Consider the following 8,218-nt stretch of genomic DNA (forward strand, 5'->3'; position numbering starts at 1 on the left):
TATATATATATATATTAGCTGACGTACTTGGTAATTTCCGGAAAAGCGGGGCTTATCCCTTGGTTCCGTTCTCATAATCGTTTCACTAATCCAAAACAACAATACAAAGTATGTAACCCTTAAAACGGTTTTTGTGCATTTACAGAGAATACCGAACTGTCTTACACAGGATCTTGTTTTTAGGAATTCCCAATTAGTTATGAATACCCAAATTGTGAAGTCAGTTATGCAATAACCAAATGTAGAATTGCCTTGACCTCCCATATCGAACACTCGGATGTCCAGATCAAGTAATGCTTCATTGTAAATGGCGTTATTGAACGTGGCAATTTCCGCTGAGGTTTGCCTTTGAATCCTTTCTAGATGTCCTCTGCCATGCTGGTTTATGGATTGCCCAAAGCTTGTGAGGTTCACGCAAGCCATATGTCATCAACATGATAGAAAATAGCTGGCGCAGTTGACTTAGTGCTGTGTTAACTGCTGCCTCCTCCAGTGTCTGGTCCCAATGACCATCATCCTCCAGTAGTCCATGTTTGGTGCAGGCTTCTCTATAGGTCGTGCAGACTTCCCATTGTATCTTCAAAAGTCTGTGAATGATGTAGGACCTCTGACAGTGTGTAGCAGTAGATGCAGAAAGAAGCACTCCTGCTGATTAGGGTGCACAGTGTACACCTGCCCGATGGCCCCATTTCTGAAGACAGCATCTTCTTCCCAGCCCTCAATGAGTGTTCCTTGCTTGCGTCTGTTCCATCTATTGTGTGCCCAGGTATAGTACACGGGGACCTCTACATTCGGGCATTCATCTTTTATTTTTTTTACATGTTTCGGTAATTAGATTGCGTCGATGCTGCGTCACAAGCTTGAAGAGTCTAAGTCGAGCAAATTTCCCACAGTTCTTATTTTAAGTTTGGCACTAATCCCGTCGGTCTCTCTTTACGAAATGTGAAGTTACGGAGATATAAACAAACTAACACTTGTTGTCAAGCGGTCTGAGGGGGACAAACGAAAGACACGCACACACGCACGCACACACACACACACACACACACACACACACGACGGCTACCACACAGTTTCGTTCACCAAATTCATTCACAAGGCGTTGGACGACTCGGCGTTATATTAGAAGGCACCCGCCCAAGATTCTACACAGTAAAAGTGGAAATTTTGTATTGACAACCAAGTATTATCAACTGTTACGAAACACGTCGGAGTTGACCCAGATTTGCTGACACAAAAGACATAATAAAAATTTGTTGTCACAAAGGACATAATAAAAATTGGTATTTCCCGTATGTAAGGGTAAATTGAATAATGATATGACGCAAATATGGCTGTATGATTAAGAAGCTTACTTTACAGCAACGTGGTTCTGTGTTCAGTCCCACTGCGCAGCACCTTGAGCAAGTATCTTATACTATAACTTTGGTCCGACCAATAAATAGGTGAGCGCATTTGAAAGAAGGAAATTGTGTGGAAGCCGGTCGTATATAGGTGTGTGTAAGAGAGAGAGAGAAAAAGAAAGAGAGAGTGTGCACGAGTGTGTATGTGTGAGAAACAGCGTGTACATGACTGTGCTTGTGTTTGTCCACCACCACCGCCTGACAACCGGTACTGACTTGCTTACGTCTCTGGAATTTAACAGTTTGACATTATTAATATTATTAAGGTGTCGGACTGGCTGAATCGACAAGTCGCCGGTCAAAATGCTTAGCGGCATTTCGCCCGTCTTTATGTTCTGGGTTCAAATTTCGCTGAAATCAGTTTTGCATTTCGTCCTTTCGGGGTCGATAAAATAAGTATCAGTTGAGCACTAGGGTCGATATGATCGACTTAATCCCCTCTCTCAAAATTGCTTTTCCTGTGCCGAAATTTGAAACCATTATTATCATTAAGGCGTCGAGTTGGCAGAATCGTTAGGACAAAGTGCTTAGTGGCATTTCGTCCATCTTTACGCTGGGTTCAAATTCCACCGGAGCCGATTTTGCATTTCATCTTTTCGGGGTCGATGAAATAAGTACCTTGAATTTTTCTAGTAATGCGGCTCACCTAGTGAACCATGTCTCATGCGACCCACTTCTTGAAAATAGTTTGTCCATGCCTGGTATATAGGTTGATAATTTCTTTTCTTTAAAATATGCAACAAAGGCTGCATGAATATTGCGTTTTTTATTTTGTTGCTGTTGTTGTTGTTGTTGCGCTTGTCCTTGTTTAAGTTCAAGACATCCAGTTAAAACAGTTACTATGTTCTTTATTGAAGGTGAACTACAAGTAAATCACTTGATTCCATTCATCAGCTACGTGTAGGTGGTGTTGTTTTTCATTTCATTCTCTTGCGCGCGCGGGGTGTTCTAGTACTTAGCTTAAAACGTTCTTTTTTCTTTTTTTTTCTTCTTTTTTTTCTCAAGAATATGCTTCACCTGAATGTTCATGTCTAAATAACAAAGAACTTCGCCGAATATACTGAGAATAACCACAAACAGTATCAGACTTTCAAATAAATATATATAAAAAATCGATAAAATACTGGCCATGTTTTCTATTCATTTCAAATATAGTAAGCCAATTAAGAGGATGTCTTGGCAACTATTGCAACCTACTTGTTGACAATTATAGAAACATATATGATAACAGAAATACCGGCGTTACAAATATGACGTTTGTATTACCTATTATATTGACAGAAAGGGTTATAAAGAGCTACAGGCTACATGCCTTACCCTTCAAGATGCTTTGATTCGTGTTAGTGTTACTCCTTTATTTTGCCTAATATTGTATTTCCTGCCTTCGAGCTCAGTGAAATAATTAGCAGTTATATACAATTCTTACAGTAATAATAAAGTGCATGCAGAATGCATATACGCATAAGAAGGTTCACGCGCGTATACATACACACACACACACACACACACACACACACACACACACACACACACACACATCACATATATATACATATATATATATGTATGTACGTATGTATGTATATATACGCACGCACACACATACAACCTGATATATTAAACAGAAGATATAACTCCTAAAGATATAACTCCTAAGGCGCACACCTATATGCATATACGCACATACCCATATAATAAGATAAATATGCGCATACCCACATAATTCTGACTTGAAAAAGTAGGGTTTGCCGTACCCACGCGTCCGGCAAACCCTACTTTCTACCGTCGAGGGCTTATATGCTTCAATATTAGACTATTTACCTTAGTCAATGCACGGTGATCGCTTATAGGCTTTAAGTTTATAGAATATTATTATTATTTACATATATATGACAATGGAGACATACAAGGAAACCGAACGAAAACAAACATGGAGGGTCTTTAGACCGTGAACAAGTGAAGGAAAGTAACACTCAGTATATTTGCTTAGAGTTACATGTACTCAACTCCAGTATGACTGAGCTCCACATTACTTAAGGTTCTCTGGGCCTAGAAGACGTCCACATCATCAGATGTTCGGGGAGCAATGAAAGACAATTCTTTAAATGGGTTCGCGATGAGAGCATTTAGACCTCCATTGGTCAATTCAGATCATTTGGTTGTTTTTGATATCATAGTAGGTAGAGACAAGTCATCATTTTGTAGAATGTGATATTTTAGCGAAAGAAGTTACCATGTGGATCAGTGTTGTCAGAGTAAACTTTTTATGACCGACATGAGTTTGCAATCTCTACTGGCAGTAGAAATTATATAGTCTGCCATTGTGCGTGACCCAGCTCGACCTAGAGGGATATATCCGGGTTATCACTGACTATTGGCTGGGAATTTAGTAAACAGGACGCAGCTGTATTGGTAACATTAAGACAGGTTAGTTTACATATTAATGGGACGTGCGGGCTGGTGGAGTTTGTGCACATATTAAACATACATATGTGTGTGTATTCAAATAGATGTGTGTGTGTGTCTGTGTCTGTGAAAAAGTTCATAAGCTGACCTAGATGCTCTCATAAAAAGTGATCAGGTCAGGTTTATTTTTCAACATAGTCCTCCTTGTGTGCCCATATTTCTTCCATCAGTGTTGCTGTGTTTGGATCCCATTGGTGATGACGCTTTCATCCTGTTGTTCAAAAAAAAGTCAACAGCAGATATGGCGTAATCGATGATCGCCATATAGGACCAAATCAGGAGAATAGGGAGGCTGCTCAACAAAGTTCAAAGCCACAGACACGCACAGCAGCCATCGAAACCAAGGACTTGTGTGCTGGAGCACAGTCCTAATGAAACAGGACCCCTTTCGTCAGTTTTCCTGGGCGTTTAGTCTTGATAGCTTTTTTAGCTGCCTCAGCAAGTTGGCATAGTACTCTTCATTGATGGTGTGTGTGTGTGTGTGTGTGTGTGTGTGTGTGTGTGTGTGTATACTGTCATACATACATAAAATTAGAAGGCTATTTTTATGGCCGGTCAGAAAGTGATCATTGGTTTTGCACCTATCAAACGCTTAGTTGTATAGGAGAGTCGTCAGACTTAAATGACCGGAGACGAGACACATAACTTCTCAAAAACTGGAGGGAGGAAAACGTCATGGTCAGTTATCCAGAATGAAACCCAACTGGTAATGTCTCGGGCGACACGAGGTTATTCCCCTTTCATCGGTTCCAGCTGTGTTCGACTAATCGTCGAAACAGTTAAGCGAAACCAATGGTCACTCTCTGACCGACCATAGCCAACAACCTTCTAAATGTATTACTGTTCTAATATTTTAGAGTGAGCTTTTTTTTCTGGATATATATATGTATGTCTCTTCTATTTTATAATTATTATAAACCTTCCACTGAGGAGGGAGTCGGTTTCCTACAAAGAAACAAGGCTCCATCTTTGGGATGTAGTTAACAGACAAATTCATGTTTGGAACATGAGAAAAGTCTTGCATATTCTTACTGTTCCACTCACAGATTGCACTTGTAATGTACGAATGAGGCGGTCAGTTTCTCTTTCTGAAAATCCCAGTTTATCAAGATTCTCCTTTAAGCATTTACTAACAAAACTTGGTGATCCATTTATTATTACTATGAATTTGAATTCATAGTCTGGATATAGAAGCTGGAGGTTTCGAATCAGTTGTCCATAGATATGCTCTTTTTCTTTTTCTTTGATTTTCAAACAGATATTTATATCGGCAGGGCAGCTGACCTCTATGACGATACATAGTTTGCCCCTCTGTCCCAAACGACAATATCCGGTCTGTTATGTTTACATTTGACAGAAGTTTTGATGGGAATATTCCACCAGTATTCTTTGAGTTGATGTTTATGAATGTATTCCATAACAGATGGACTAAGTTTATTTCAGGGCAGTCTTTCTTGCGGATGGCATTGTAAATTGCTTCAGTAACAACATCGCGCCGCATAGGGAAGTAGTACCGTGGTGACAGCTGCTAATCGCATGGGATTACAAGAGCGTCACTGTCTCTCTTGTTCACCAGGGAATTTGGGACAATCTCCTGTTCCTGGATTGCAAGCGCATAGCCTTCAAAGTGTGATGGGATGTAGTGGTCTTGTGTCCAAGAGAGACTGTGCTTCGTATCAGTTCTACTGTCTTCTTCAAGCTTCCGGGCAACATACCCATGCATTGTCTTTTTTGTGTGTATGTTGAGTGCTTTCTATCCCGGTCTTCTCTGAGGTAAGAGAGCCCAACTGTTTTGGGGCTGTATGTATGTATGTATGTATGTATGTATGTATGTATGTATGTATGCAGTGGCGGACTGGCCAGGTTGTCAGCTTACCCGATGGCAAGTGGACCCCTACGCCATTAGAATCCATATATGGTGGAGGGCCTGCTAGTATCTACGGTTCACAAGTTCGAGAATTTTTTATTCACTCCTGGAAGAATGCATTAATTATTTCAGCATGGCTGTATTTAAGACGGTTGAAAAGAATATTTTTAACAAAAAAAAATTAAATGAAAGCATTGTAGTTGTGGGTGGGCCCCCTTAGTCTCCTGGCAACCAATATTTTTAGACCCAGTCCGCTACTGTATGTGTGTGTGTATGTGTGTGTGTGTGTGTGTGTGTGTGTGTGTGTGTGTGTGTGTGTGTGTGTGTGTGTATGAGTGTGTGTGTGTGTATGTGTGTGTGTAAGCAATAATCCTTGTTAAAAGCAACGTCTTTCAATGATATGCATCCTCGTTTGCTAAATAAGAGTTTCATCAATCACCTTTATCATCATCAAAGTTGTCATTTTTCGCTTGAATTCTATCTTATCTTTTCAATATACGCCGTTCAGTATTGATTTTGAATGTCCGAATATACACGTGTGCCTGTGAGGGAAAATATTTGTTCCATTTACTTAATAGTTAACGAATAATATTTTGTTTTAAGACTACTGCTTGAGCACAACGTAACCATGAAATTAAAAACAGAATTCCATGGCGAATAGTGCATATCATTATAATTACATGAATGTTATTCCAGTTACATATCTACCTCCTCCAGTTGAAACCTCAGTACATTGTGTTCCAAAGTTTAGATTTTATACAGTATACACACATGCACACATGCGTGTGTTTAAAGATATATGTGTGTGTATGTGTGTATGTACGTATACATTTATATGCATGTATATATTTATAATACGTGTGTATATATTACAGACACATATGAATTATAATATATATCATATACAAACTTCAACATAAAACAATATCATGAAAATCTATATAATTATGCATCAAAATAGAAATAACATTTGGAGAGCGTGGATTTTCTGTGACAGATGTACGCTAGTGTGGTTCCGATAGCGCTGCTGGAAGAAGGGGGCGGAATTTGGCTTTGGATTGAGGTTTTGGGGATGTTAGATTGGTTAATGGCTTGGTTGTGTTGTGAGGGGAAAGGAAGAGAGGAAAGTATACGTACATGTATGTGTGTGTGCGCGCGCGCCCACTTAGATGGAGACAGACGTGAGGGGTTACAGGGATGTATATGGTTGAAATGTCAGCCTGTGGTCTGCGTAGGTATCGGTGGTTAGAATCCCTGTCCTTGATTGTTGGTTAGCTAGAGTTGAGGTGCAGTCAATGTTAAGGTGGTATATCTGGGTTGTCGGCGGCTAGTGGTTTGAAGTTCAACAGGAGAGTGTACCACTTATGGCAGCAATAAGATGCTTCGTATTTCCTCTTGATAGATACAATAGGCTGGTAGAGAATATGCAATCTTTCTTAGGGACAGAGCTGGCAATTTCAGGCAGCAGGTGAGGAATGTGGGGGGTTTCATTCCGAAGGTCACGAAGTATCCTAGGAAACGAGACGAAAAGATGGAATTCTCTCTACTCCTGCATCTAAGCGAATGCATATGTCATGTGTACCTTCCTTTGAAGTTGCTGGCAGTCACGCCTGTGTCGTGCCTTGTGATACCATCGGATGGTGTATGAGGATGGCTCTTTAGTCTACAGTCCTTGAGAAACAGGATATATATAGTGTGATGGGGCTGATAGAAAGAAGGAAAGAATGAAAGAATAGAAAGAATAATAGAGTCGTACAAAATTTAGATATATATGTATATACTTACATATAAGAGGCCAAAGTGTACGTACATATATAAATTTATATATAAATATATAAATTTTGTACGACTCTCTTATTCTTTCATTCTTTCCTTCTTTCTATCAGCCCCTTCACACTTGCTTCGTTCATTTCACTCTTCGTTCTTTCGTTCCCCCTCTCTCACATTTCCTGGCCTTCTCTTCATGCTCACCTTCCCTCCTCTTTCGCTTCACTCTGTCCCTTTCATTTTTTTCTCGTCCCTCCTTAATTCTTCTATCCCTCTACCTCTACCTCTCTCTCTTCTCTCCGCACGTGACCGGTGTTCACCAGGCCTGACCTTTCTTTCTTGGTTCGACTACCATCCGTGCAACATCTATATTCCTCCCTGTGCCTGTCAAATCTTATGTCCCTGCCGTAAGGCTTTATTTCCACACATGCCAGCTTAATTTAATTCGTCCTTAGTCGAAAGACACCCGTTGTTAATGTCCTGTTATTTGTATTTGTGTACCATTTCACCGTTTTTTTCCGTCCTTGTTTTCGTTTACATTCGCTGCTTTCTTCCAAGGAATCTGGTGCTCTTAGGTTAGTTTTTCCTTGGGGCTGGCCAGATTGGAGCAATCTCGAGTATAACCAACCGAAATTGCAAAGATAATCTGGAACTCGACTGAAGAAAGAAAACTCCGAATGACTTCTCCTTGTTTTCTTTGTATCGTCTGTCTGGA

The 8,218-nt window shown here is 40.1% G+C and overlaps 1 protein-coding gene across 2 annotated transcripts in view; it reads left to right on the forward strand.

Annotated features, from left to right (window-relative positions):
• The window catches only part of LOC106868128 (solute carrier family 45 member 4), a 74,939-nt gene that overhangs the window by 63,302 nt on the left and 3,419 nt on the right, over positions 1-8,218 (forward strand). The window lies entirely within an intron of this gene.

The sequence above is a fragment of the Octopus bimaculoides genome, chromosome 4, assembly GCF_001194135.2.
Source record: "Octopus bimaculoides isolate UCB-OBI-ISO-001 chromosome 4, ASM119413v2, whole genome shotgun sequence".
NCBI classification, from domain to species: Eukaryota; Metazoa; Mollusca; class Cephalopoda; order Octopoda; family Octopodidae; genus Octopus; species Octopus bimaculoides.